Here is a 10,893-nt window from a genome sequence, read left to right as displayed (position 1 = left end):
GCTGCTGCTGCTGCTGAATTGCTGCTGCTGTTGGTTATTGCTGTAGTTGTAGATTATTGCTGCTGCTGCAAGCAAGTACAAGAACTTGCTACTGCCAATGCATACGGCGATACGGTGCCGTGAGTATTTAAGACATACTGCTGCTGCACAAATAGCATATAAAATAACCCGTAGCAGATCTATACAGGTGGAGCTGGGTAAGGTGGAGGGTTTCAGAGAACTCTGAAAGCGAGCTGCAGGAATCTCTAGTGAATGCTAGCTAGCCATATAAATGCAAAGCAGTAAGCTCATTGGCTGCATATGCAGCATGAACCAATCAGCTTGTGCCAAGTCGTTTAACTCTCTGAATATCATCAGTTACATTAACAACCTGTCAGCCTGCGCCATCTAGAGTTTCATGACTGAACTATATATGTATACACTTAAGAACTGAGTAGGGTTACTTGCATGTAATCATGCATAATTTACTGTTATTATAATAGTAAGTGCATGTAACGTGTAACAAGGGCACCTAAAAATAAAGTGTTACCTAAAATAAATGTAACTGTAATCCATCACAGTTTCTGAGAAAAAAAAAAAAAGTCTAATTTACAGTTACTTATTAAATTAAATATCTTTTGTTTAGTTTCAGAAAACCTAAAATATAGTGCATAATAAATATGAACAACTTTATACACTACAGGTTTGGAATAATTGAGTTTTTTGTAGATATTTTTGAAATAAGTCTCCTGTGCTCACCATTAAGGCTGCATTTATTTGATTATTATTTTGAAGGATTGTGTGACACTGAAAACAGGAGTAATGGCTGCTGAAAATTCAGCTCACATTAATAAATTGTATTTTTAAATGTATTAAAATGCAAACAAAAGCACGCACATCAATCTCAAATGGGTGCTCGACTAAAAAACAAGTAGAAACATTACATGTAAAGTCGGCAACACCAAAGCTCCAAAAGTATCCAAAATTTATTTAAAAACGTTTGCATAGCGTGTGACGTTTCGAGCACGTAGGCTCTTCACCAGACCAATGATGAAGAGAGTGCGTTCATCAGATTCCTCTGATGAAGAGCCTGCGTGCTCGAAACGTCACACACTATACCAGAGGCGGACTTAACCATTAGGCAAAGGTAGGTGACCGCCTTGGGTCCCCAAAAGCCAAGGGCCCCCTCAAATGCTTTTTATATGCGAGATGCGCGTTCAGTGCGGACGCGCAAGTGGTTGCTCTGGTGTTCATTACCACGACAACCGTCTGTGCATCCGCGTTGAACGTGTTTCTTAGCAAAAGTAGGGCGATGTAGAAAATGGGGACGGAATCTATTCATAAAAACGGAATTTACTGTGTAATGCAGAATGTGACGGAATGAACGGCGCAGACGCGCGTTTCGTTTGCTAGTTTGCTATTTAAGCACCTGCAACGCTCGCGGTTGTCGTCTGTAGTAGCTAAATAGTATTTTTGCCATTTAATATTCACATACACTAGTATTTAATATTCACATACACTAGTCCATATCGCGGTTTGATTGTGATTGGATTGATTCAATCCATATCAAGTGTACTGAATTGCATTTGATTTATTCATTCAATATTTGACAAATTCAGTGACATTGGTCATTACACAGTAAACTTGTGTAGCATTTTGAATGTACAAAAATTAAAGGGTTTGTTTAATTTTCATTGGAATAAAAGATAGATTCATGATTTTGCCTTCATTTGATTACCAGAAAAAGGAAAACACACAACACAGAATTTCTAAAAAAATAAGTAAATACAATTTTAATTAAAAAAATATAATCATCCAGAAAAAATTAAACGGAAAAAAAAAAAAAAAACTGAATCCAGAAAAATTTAAACGGGAAAAAAAGATTTTGGAAAAAATAAAACAGGCATGTGTGAAATTGTATAGGGCCCCATTCCTGTATTTTGCCTGGGGCCCCCACATCACTAAATCCACCCCTGCACTATACATATAAATTTTTGATACTTTTGGAGCTTTGGTGTTGCCGACTTTACATTTAATTTTTCTATTTTTAAATGTATTAAAATATAAAACGCTTATTCTAAATTGTAATAGTATCCCACAGTATTGCTGTTTTTACTCTATTTTCAAAAAAATTTAACATTTTAATTATTCCAAACTTTTGACCAGCAATGTATTTTTATGGTGCTTTTTGATACTCGACAGTCTGTGGTCACCATTCAATTTCAATTTAAAAGAGCAGTGCCGAATATCTCCTGCTGTTCAAGTACTACATGTTTGTGAGTAAATGATAAGAGAATTGTGGGTGTGTTTTTCCTTGAACTCCTCACTGCAGTGTGATTTGAAGTGTACCTCTATCTGAGAAGCGTAGAATGGCTGGAGATGCTCATGAAGGCTTCACTGGCGGCGTTAATGCTGAGGATAGCTGTAGACTCGGGCTGCTACATGTGGACAGGCTGGCAGAGAGCAGAGACTCGAGGCATTGGCCCAGGAACATGAGAGTATCTGGCGCTCAGAGCCACGACTGACAGCGCTGCAGATTTCGGAGCTCCATCCACCTGTGAAAGGAGAAAGGGAGGAGGGACATTTACACGAGACACAAAGCATGTCTGTCTGGATTTTTCGCCTCTCGGGACAAGAAGGCCAATGCATTTCCAGGACAAAAACAAGAGCTAGACAGTGAATTTGCACCCCTTTTTTTCACATCACAAAACAAATGGAACAAAAAAGAAAATGGAATGCGACAAGAGCGAGGGCATTAATAACGACCCAGAAGTGTCACGCTGTTTGAACGCTCCTACCATCACTCTTGATAATAGCTGCCATACGCAATATATTTAGCTCCATTCTCTTTGGAAACAAATTATTGTTATTATTTCAAGTGTTTCTTTTACAGTTGTCTGCCTCTTGCATTGCTGGTGGTTATAGCTGTCCCACTGGACAGTTGGCACAATTACAGTTTGTTCTTTTTTATTCTCTAAATTCATGCCACTGCACAAACAAATGCTGCTTAAACCAGTACAGGGTTTTTCTGTCGATTGCACCATTTTAATTACTTATTTCAGGGTGAACATGCTGTAGGAGTTATGCAAACTGAGCTGGTATTTGTTGAGCTTGTGTTTGATTATCACGACAAAAATATGAATCATATTTTAGGACCAGATTTAGATTTTTTGCATTGTGACACTATTTTCATGACAATTCTCATTAAACATAATGGCAAAAAATTCTGATGACTCAAATGTTACAGCATTTTCCAATGACTAATTTATAATTTGTGATTATTTGTCATGGAAATAATGTCACAGTGCAAAACAATATATTACAGTACTACATTAATACAAACAAATCAGAACAGATTTGGAGAAATGTACATGACTTGCGCACCAATGGATCCTCTGCAGTGAATGGGTGCCATCAGAATGAAAGTCCAAACAGCTGATAAAAAAATCTCAATGATCCACAAGTAATCCACATGACTCCAGTCCATTAGCTAATGTCTTGTGAAGTAAATATCTGCCTGTTTATAAGAAACAAATCCATCATGATGTTAATTGATGGACTAGAGTTACTTTTAAATTACTGCAATGTTTTTATCAGCTGTTTGGTCTCTCATTCTGATGGCACCCATTCACTACAGAGGATTTATTAGTGAGCAAGTGATGTAATGCTAACTTTCTTCAAATCTATTTTGATGAAGAAACAAACTCATCTACATACTGGATGGCCTAAGGGTGAGGTAATTTTCAGAAAATGTTTTAATTCTGGGTGAACTATTCCTTTAACTTTCATTCCCCCATCACAACCTCACAACTTCACAAGTTTCACATTAAGCTGTCAAATGCTTCCAGATGGTTTTTAAAATGAGGGGTTTTGTCAAAATACTGTTTGGTCTGAAGGCAATGATAAATTATGAAACAATATAAAACAAAAAACAAAAGGGCTATTGTGGCTGTTTGGTATTATGGCTTAAGGTTTTTTTTTCTTATTATATGAAATAAGATTTGCAGGTCCTCTCTCTCCTAATCTCTTGGTTTCCCACCCTGATGATCTCCCGACTCCACGAACCTAATTAGAACTTCTTAATTAGACATTTATGTCCCTTACTGGGAAGAAAGCCAAGCCAAAAAATCCTCTTACTCAGATATCGTATGATTTTGTGCAGACACAATGGTGTGCACATTTTGTTCCTTGACTAACTATTTCTATTACTGGGTGTTTGTTCGACTATGGCCACTTTTGGTCCTGTGGACAAAAATAATCTTAAAACAGATTTTCACACTCTCGCTAGCTTATTTACAGTGTCTCATAGACATACAGTCACAGGAGAATTGTCATTTTTGTCATTTATTTCTGAACATACAATTGTAATTTCCACCATATGTCAAATTATGTACTGTGGAAATGACATTAAACTTTTTTTTGGAATACAAAATAGCCAATGACTAGTCCCTACTGTATGTTTAACTAAGTCTAATTTCATACTACCCTACCCGATACTTTATTTTCAACTTTTTGATTATTTCCTTAATTTTTATTGAAAATAAATGCCTTTACGATGTGATACGAATTTGAAAAGGGAGAAAAAAAAAGTTTGGCAAAAGGTGGGCTCGAACCCGGGTCGATCGCATCAAAAAGCCAATGACAAGCACTTATCTAACTGCGCCACTGGAGCTGATATTTGACAGCCACTTTTAACTAAATGTAAATATACACTCCGTATTTTTTATTCCATAGCAAGGGCAATTCATACAATACATTTAAACTGAGCAACTTTAATACCATCTTCGAACTTTCTACCACGACTCTGCTGTTCTTCGGCTGGTTCTTCCCTGTATACGTTGATTGACAGATGTCTCGTCCAGTCAGCGGTGAGTAATCCCATTGTGTTTTCTGACTTGTTATAATGTTTTCTGAATTGTTGTTGTGCTTTCTGAATTGTTATTTTGTTTTTTAGACTTGCATTTGCATTTGTAATTTGTTATTTTGTTTTCAGAATTGTGATTTGCTTTGCACTTCTCGGCCACCGTAACTATGTCATGTATTTTAAGTGCACTTTATATTATAAAATGTTGGTCGTGAAGGAAATGATGTCACAACTTTATGGTGGAACATTGCTGCCACATACATATTTTTTTCCACTCAGTTATGTTGTGAAGAAAAAAAACAGTATGCTGTCAGTTAAACAATATACTTTCTTATAAATAATATGTTATGTCTTTAAATTACATATTTTCTCAATTATGTTATTTTCTCGTAGTGGCATTATTATGAGAAAATGTATTGGTGTAACATGTTTTTTTTTTTTTTACAACATAGCATTTCATTATTATGAAAAAACGTATTGTTTTGAAAAGAAAAAATATTTTTCTTTTAAATACACAATATACAAATATTGTACAATATATTATAAAATATAAAATAAACAATATACAAAATATACTATATATATATACAATATGTGTGTGTGTGTGTGTGACATTAAAACAATACATTTTCATGTAATAATGAGATTGCCAAGATTGTCATTAAACAATATGCTTTTACCATTATAATGAGATATTATATTGTTAAAGTAACATATTTTGTATGTAATGTGACAATGTAGGCTTATAAGCCTACATAGTTAAAATATATATACATGTATTCATATATTGTAATAATGGAAGTTTGGGTCTGGGACAAGGGTAAAACAATCAAATGTACTATATTACAATATATTTAATATATAAATATAAGGCAATATAAGAAAGTAGAAAAAAAGTAAATGATTTCAACGTGGTAAAAAAACAACAACAACAAAAACTCAAAGTTATAATGTGACCTTCATATAACAGGAACAAATGGAAATATTATTAACTTAGTTTTATTAAAAATGAACCCAGGAAATAAAATTACCTATATTTAATGAAACACCCTATTCTGTTTCACCCATTTGTGAAATACACAATCATGTTGCATAATTTAAAACGTGTGCCATCATTGATCTTATGCAAGCAAAATATGTATATGCCTTCTGCAGGAGGAATATGTGCTGACTCCAAAGCTGATAGAGCAGAATCTCAGCCTAACAATGCAATATCCTCTCATCACACCGGCTTTAGATCATAAAGCTCCCCCTCCCTCCATCGAGTATGACACAGGGCGCAGATTAGTGTCCATGTACATGGCCGTTCTCTCCTCAGCGCATCGTTAGAATGAGCCCAGCTGCCTGGGGAGAACAGGCATCTCTTTGTCAAGACTCTGACTCACTTTTGGCCTGTCCTCAGTGACTCTGTGTTGTCCGCCCGTTCTGTTGAGCCCCAGCATGAGGTTAAAAAGACAGAGAAGCAAAGAGCTGTGTCCAATGATATTCTTGTGTTGTGTCACGGCTCCGTCTGATCGTTCCATTACCAACCACAGCACTTACGTATTAATGGCTGCCGCAGATTGTTGTTCTGAAGACAAAGGTCATTATTTCCAGTTAGTTTGTCTCTTTTGCTTTGAAGTGAAACTTTATTTTAAGTTTGCGCTAGTTGCACATTGTGCAGTTTTTGCCATAATTTGGCCAATTGAGACAAATTTCAGAATTTCATCAGAGCAAAAGCGACAGTCTTAAACACTAAGAGTGAGGATCACACACCACCAGACTTTCAGGTCATTCAGAGCACAACAAAATCATGTAGAAACTCAAATTAAATCTGCAGAAGGTCTCAGACCTTCAGCTAGTGTTGACTCATCCAGATTCTAAACTGGGGCAAAAATCGTAGTCATAAAGTGTATGCCAGCCTTAATTAGGTACTAACCAGAAAATACTTTGAAAATGAATTATTAACCTGCTTTTAAAACAATATTTTGCATTTTAGAACAACTGCAAATTACAAAATGATTGCAATTTATTTAAAAAATAATACATACAAGTATAAAAATACATTTTATTTTGCTTGGAAAGACTCCAGACTTGACATCTTCTTCACCGAAGAACACAATTTCAAATCTACCATCTTTTCTAGTAGGCTAAGTGCTCAGTTCTGCAGCGATGTTGTTTTGAGCCAGTCATCTGAGCCGTAACTATAATTTGACTAATTACTATTGTAAGTAATTATTTACTACAAGTAATTGAGATTAGTATGCATAGTTAATCAAGATCAATTCCTTGTAGACCTGATTAGCTACTGTAGATGGCCAGAGAGACAGACAGATAGACAGATGAAAAAGCTTACACAGGAAGACTGACTGATTGATTGATTGATTGATTGATTGATTGATCGATCGACAGAACAAGAGACAGACAGACTAACTAATCATCACTTCATCACTTCACAAGCCGTTATCTCTCACAAGAAAGTTTGTACCTCAACCTTCCATCTGTGGATATCTTTGCTGCTTGGAAGTCAGGTAATTGAGTGTATTTGATATTAGAGAGTTTAAAATGCTATTTGCCAAGTTTGAGATAATTTGTAGATGGTCGAGGCGTGTTTTACAAGTAGTTGTATTCATGTTAGAAGTTAACATTTAGGGTTTTCTTGTCTTTCTCGCTAATGTTAGCTTGCTGTGTACAGTATATGTTTACATAACAAATGGGATTTTTATATGTGCACTCTTTCATCTTCGAAAGGTGGCAGTTCTGGAGAGATTTGCAAGAAGCTAAGATGAGATATAACACACTGGTTGAGTTAATCACAATTATCACAAAATGTGTTGACATAACACAGGTTGTGCTGTTTTTAACATCCATTTTAAAAGTGTAGACAGAGACAGATCTATTGACAAAATGCAGGTGGTAGTACAGGTAGACTCACTTTCAATCTACATAATAAATATTTGTAAATGCGGAGTACAAGATGAGTCATCCATATTGTTTTTGTCTGTTTTCCAGTAAGAGGTTGTTCATTTTAAATGTGATCAAGTGAATTTTTATCAACTTTCAGTGCTTATAAATGGCTTCAAAGCTAACAGACACAGACTAAATTCAAATTTAGATTCCACGGTGTCTCTAAGCTGCGTTCAGCCCACTCGACAACGCTAAATCTAACATGCTGGAACATGTGCTCACACCCAACTGGCATAGTCTGGAGATCGCACGAACACTCTCAGTAGGGGATGCCGAACCACTGAACGTGGGCTCAGTTTGTGATTTTGGATGCCAAACTGCTTTGATTCGAGGAGACTGTGCTTTACGCAGCATACGATATGCACCCATGCACACGCCATTTACATTTCTCCCTTATGAAATGAGAGAAAATATATAATTGAGAGGATCTATCGTCTAACGATAGGGAGCAGCGGTAATTGGCGAGTAAACACGGCACTCAAGCCTCTCGAAGGAAATAAAAGTGGGAGCACACCAAGCCAAACAGAGAGTGCATTAAGCTGGGATAATGATCCCAGCTTGACTTAGATATTTCGGCTTTATCGTGCCCACCCACACTTCAGGCCTCGGCTGAGCTGCTCCACTGTGACTTGTGCGTGGAGTTCGGCTTTTCTCTAAGTGTTCCGTGGAGACATGGTCCTCCCTCCAAACTAGTCCATTAGAGGCTGGGTCAATACCACACAGTGGGTGGGGATGAGGGTGTGTGAGGACTGTGTTTCTGGATGGGAGCGTTTGCATGCGTGCCCTGATGTCAGTGCACTGCCTTTAAAAGCAATAAGAGGTACGGCTGTACATAACACTGAAATATTGTACATGGAAAATCTGATTTGTCGACAGCACTTGAAAAGAGAGATGTTGCATCTCAGCTTACATGAAGGTTTATTTTAGTTTTAACAGACAGACAGAAAGACAGATGGGCTGACAGACAGACAAAGAGATATACAGACAGATGGTGTTCATCTATAAAAAATGTGGATGGATGGAATGATAGACAGAACAATAGAACAACAGACAGAGTGATAGATGATCTTCAACTAAAAAAAAATATGGATGGATGGAACAATTAATAGAAAGATAGAATGACGGAACAATACATAGAATGATAAAATTATAGAATGACAGACAGACAGACAGACAGACAGGCGATAGAATGATAGAACAATAGAACGATAGAACGATAGAACAATAGAACAATGATAGATAGATAGATAGATAGATAGATATGAAATGATGGGCACTTTCAGTTTATAGATCAAAAATAACACTTCTATAATGTTACAGTGAGTTGTTTAGCAGCCAACAACCAATGCTTACAAAACAACTGATAAACACAGCTTACCTCATTAAATATTCATGTATTTTGTACAGTCACAGAAGCTTTCACATGATGTGTTGTGATGATGTGTTTCACATGAGAAATTTCAGAATCTGACAGAAACATTAAAACGTATGCTAATAGCAAACTTAAACCAGGCAGAGTGGATTTACACACCAACAGTTTTACAGACGAACAAGCTGTTATTAAAACTGGTTTGCGTATCATCCAAACATCTGATCAATGTTACTGACCTCATAATTATGCAAATAAGAACCTTAACTCAGGGTTTACAGATTTACGGAATGAAATCTCAAAACCTGAATACTCAGGATTAATTATTAACCCACAGTAATGAATATGAATATTGGCTCATGAATGTAAATTCTTGAATGTAAATTCATCCTGTAAGCAATGATTTATGTCCTAATAATATAATATAATATAATATAATATTTCTCAAGAAAAGACATGACAATTAGGATTACGTTTTAGGATTACATTACTGCCCGAGTGTGAAAAGCCCATCTGACAAAGTGGACAGATCATGTGTAAATAGTTTTATAAAGCAGTATTTTTGAAGGCAAACCTGTTTTAATATGCACTGCTGCTCTGTGAGTGGCAAATGGTGTTGCTCTCGGAGCAATTCTCTTCATAAACTGTGCGATAATGTAGTGCTCTTGCCACAGCTCATGATTTTGTTCCCTGCTAAAAGTTCTGCACTAACTTACAGCAATTCCTTCAAATAGGTCACGCTAAAAGCACTCATAACGAACAGGATAGCATTTGAAAAGTCCATTCTTTCTCATCTATTTTGGTTCCAGGCAGCAGATTGGCTGCGGTTGATAACCAGTAGAGATGTGGGTTCCCTGTAATAGGCATAATGCTGGTCAGATAAGAGTGATCGCTTCATAAAAGAGAGGTTTAATGGCATTTGAGTGGAGTGAGGGAAAAACTTTTAGTATAAGAGGCTTTTCTTAGTCACCTGTGCAAGATTCAGCTCGATATTGTAAATAGGACCACAACAACTAATAGATGACCTTGATAATAATTGATGATGGCATTAATAATCAAATTTCATCACAGATTACTTGGGTTTTATGGATTAGGTCAAATTGAGTGCAACAAAAATTAGATTTTTTTATATTTTAAAAGTTTGAGATAAATTATACTTTTTATTTATTTTTATTGTTATTTATTTGTTGTAGCAGAGTATTATTATTATTATTATTATTATTATTAACAACAACAACAACTTTTTTAATGAAATTATACATTTTTAAAAGGTTAGTTCACCCTAATCACGCAACGCCGACGTGCTGCGTCATCCGCCGGAACTGCTTCAGTGTATGACAGTCAGCGGAAGTGAGAGAAAAGTGTTCATTACGTTTGAAATATGGATATTTTTCACTCCGACTGGATTCGACTGAAAGAAGAAAGTCATAAACACCTAGGATGCCTCGAGGGTGAGTAAAACACAAGCTAATTTTCATTTTTGGGTGAACTAACCCTTTAAGAGTACCCAATTAGAACATTAAGGATTTTTTATTTTATTTAATTTTTTTAATGATAATTTTTATATTATTATATTTATGTATAACAACAACAACAACAACTGAGACGAGATTAGAAGGAAAAGGAAACTGAAATGTACTGTAGCACTGATTAAAAATGCTCTGAAAATAATTTATCTGAATGCCTAATCATTGGCTTGACAAAACAAAGCCTGTAGCACATATTTGTGACAAAA

At 35.9% G+C, this 10,893-nt stretch overlaps 1 protein-coding gene across 1 annotated transcript in view; it reads right to left on the bottom strand.

The window, feature by feature from the left end:
- The window catches only part of LOC107758157 (leucine-rich repeat and fibronectin type III domain-containing protein 1-like protein), a 127,023-nt gene that overhangs the window by 66,247 nt on the left and 49,883 nt on the right, over positions 1 to 10,893 (bottom strand). Inside the window, exon 2 of the mRNA XM_016575826.1 lies at positions 2,329 to 2,534. The gene's annotated coding sequence lies outside the window, so the exon portion shown is untranslated. The remainder of the gene's footprint in view (positions 1 to 2,328; positions 2,535 to 10,893) is intronic.

Source organism: Sinocyclocheilus rhinocerous, unplaced genomic scaffold (genome assembly GCF_001515625.1).
Source record: "Sinocyclocheilus rhinocerous isolate Xijiao unplaced genomic scaffold, SAMN03320098_v1.1 scaffold894, whole genome shotgun sequence".
Taxonomy (NCBI): Eukaryota; Metazoa; Chordata; class Actinopteri; order Cypriniformes; family Cyprinidae; genus Sinocyclocheilus; species Sinocyclocheilus rhinocerous.
Note: the sequence above shows the minus strand (reverse complement) of the source record. Positions and strands in the feature narration are given on the sequence as shown.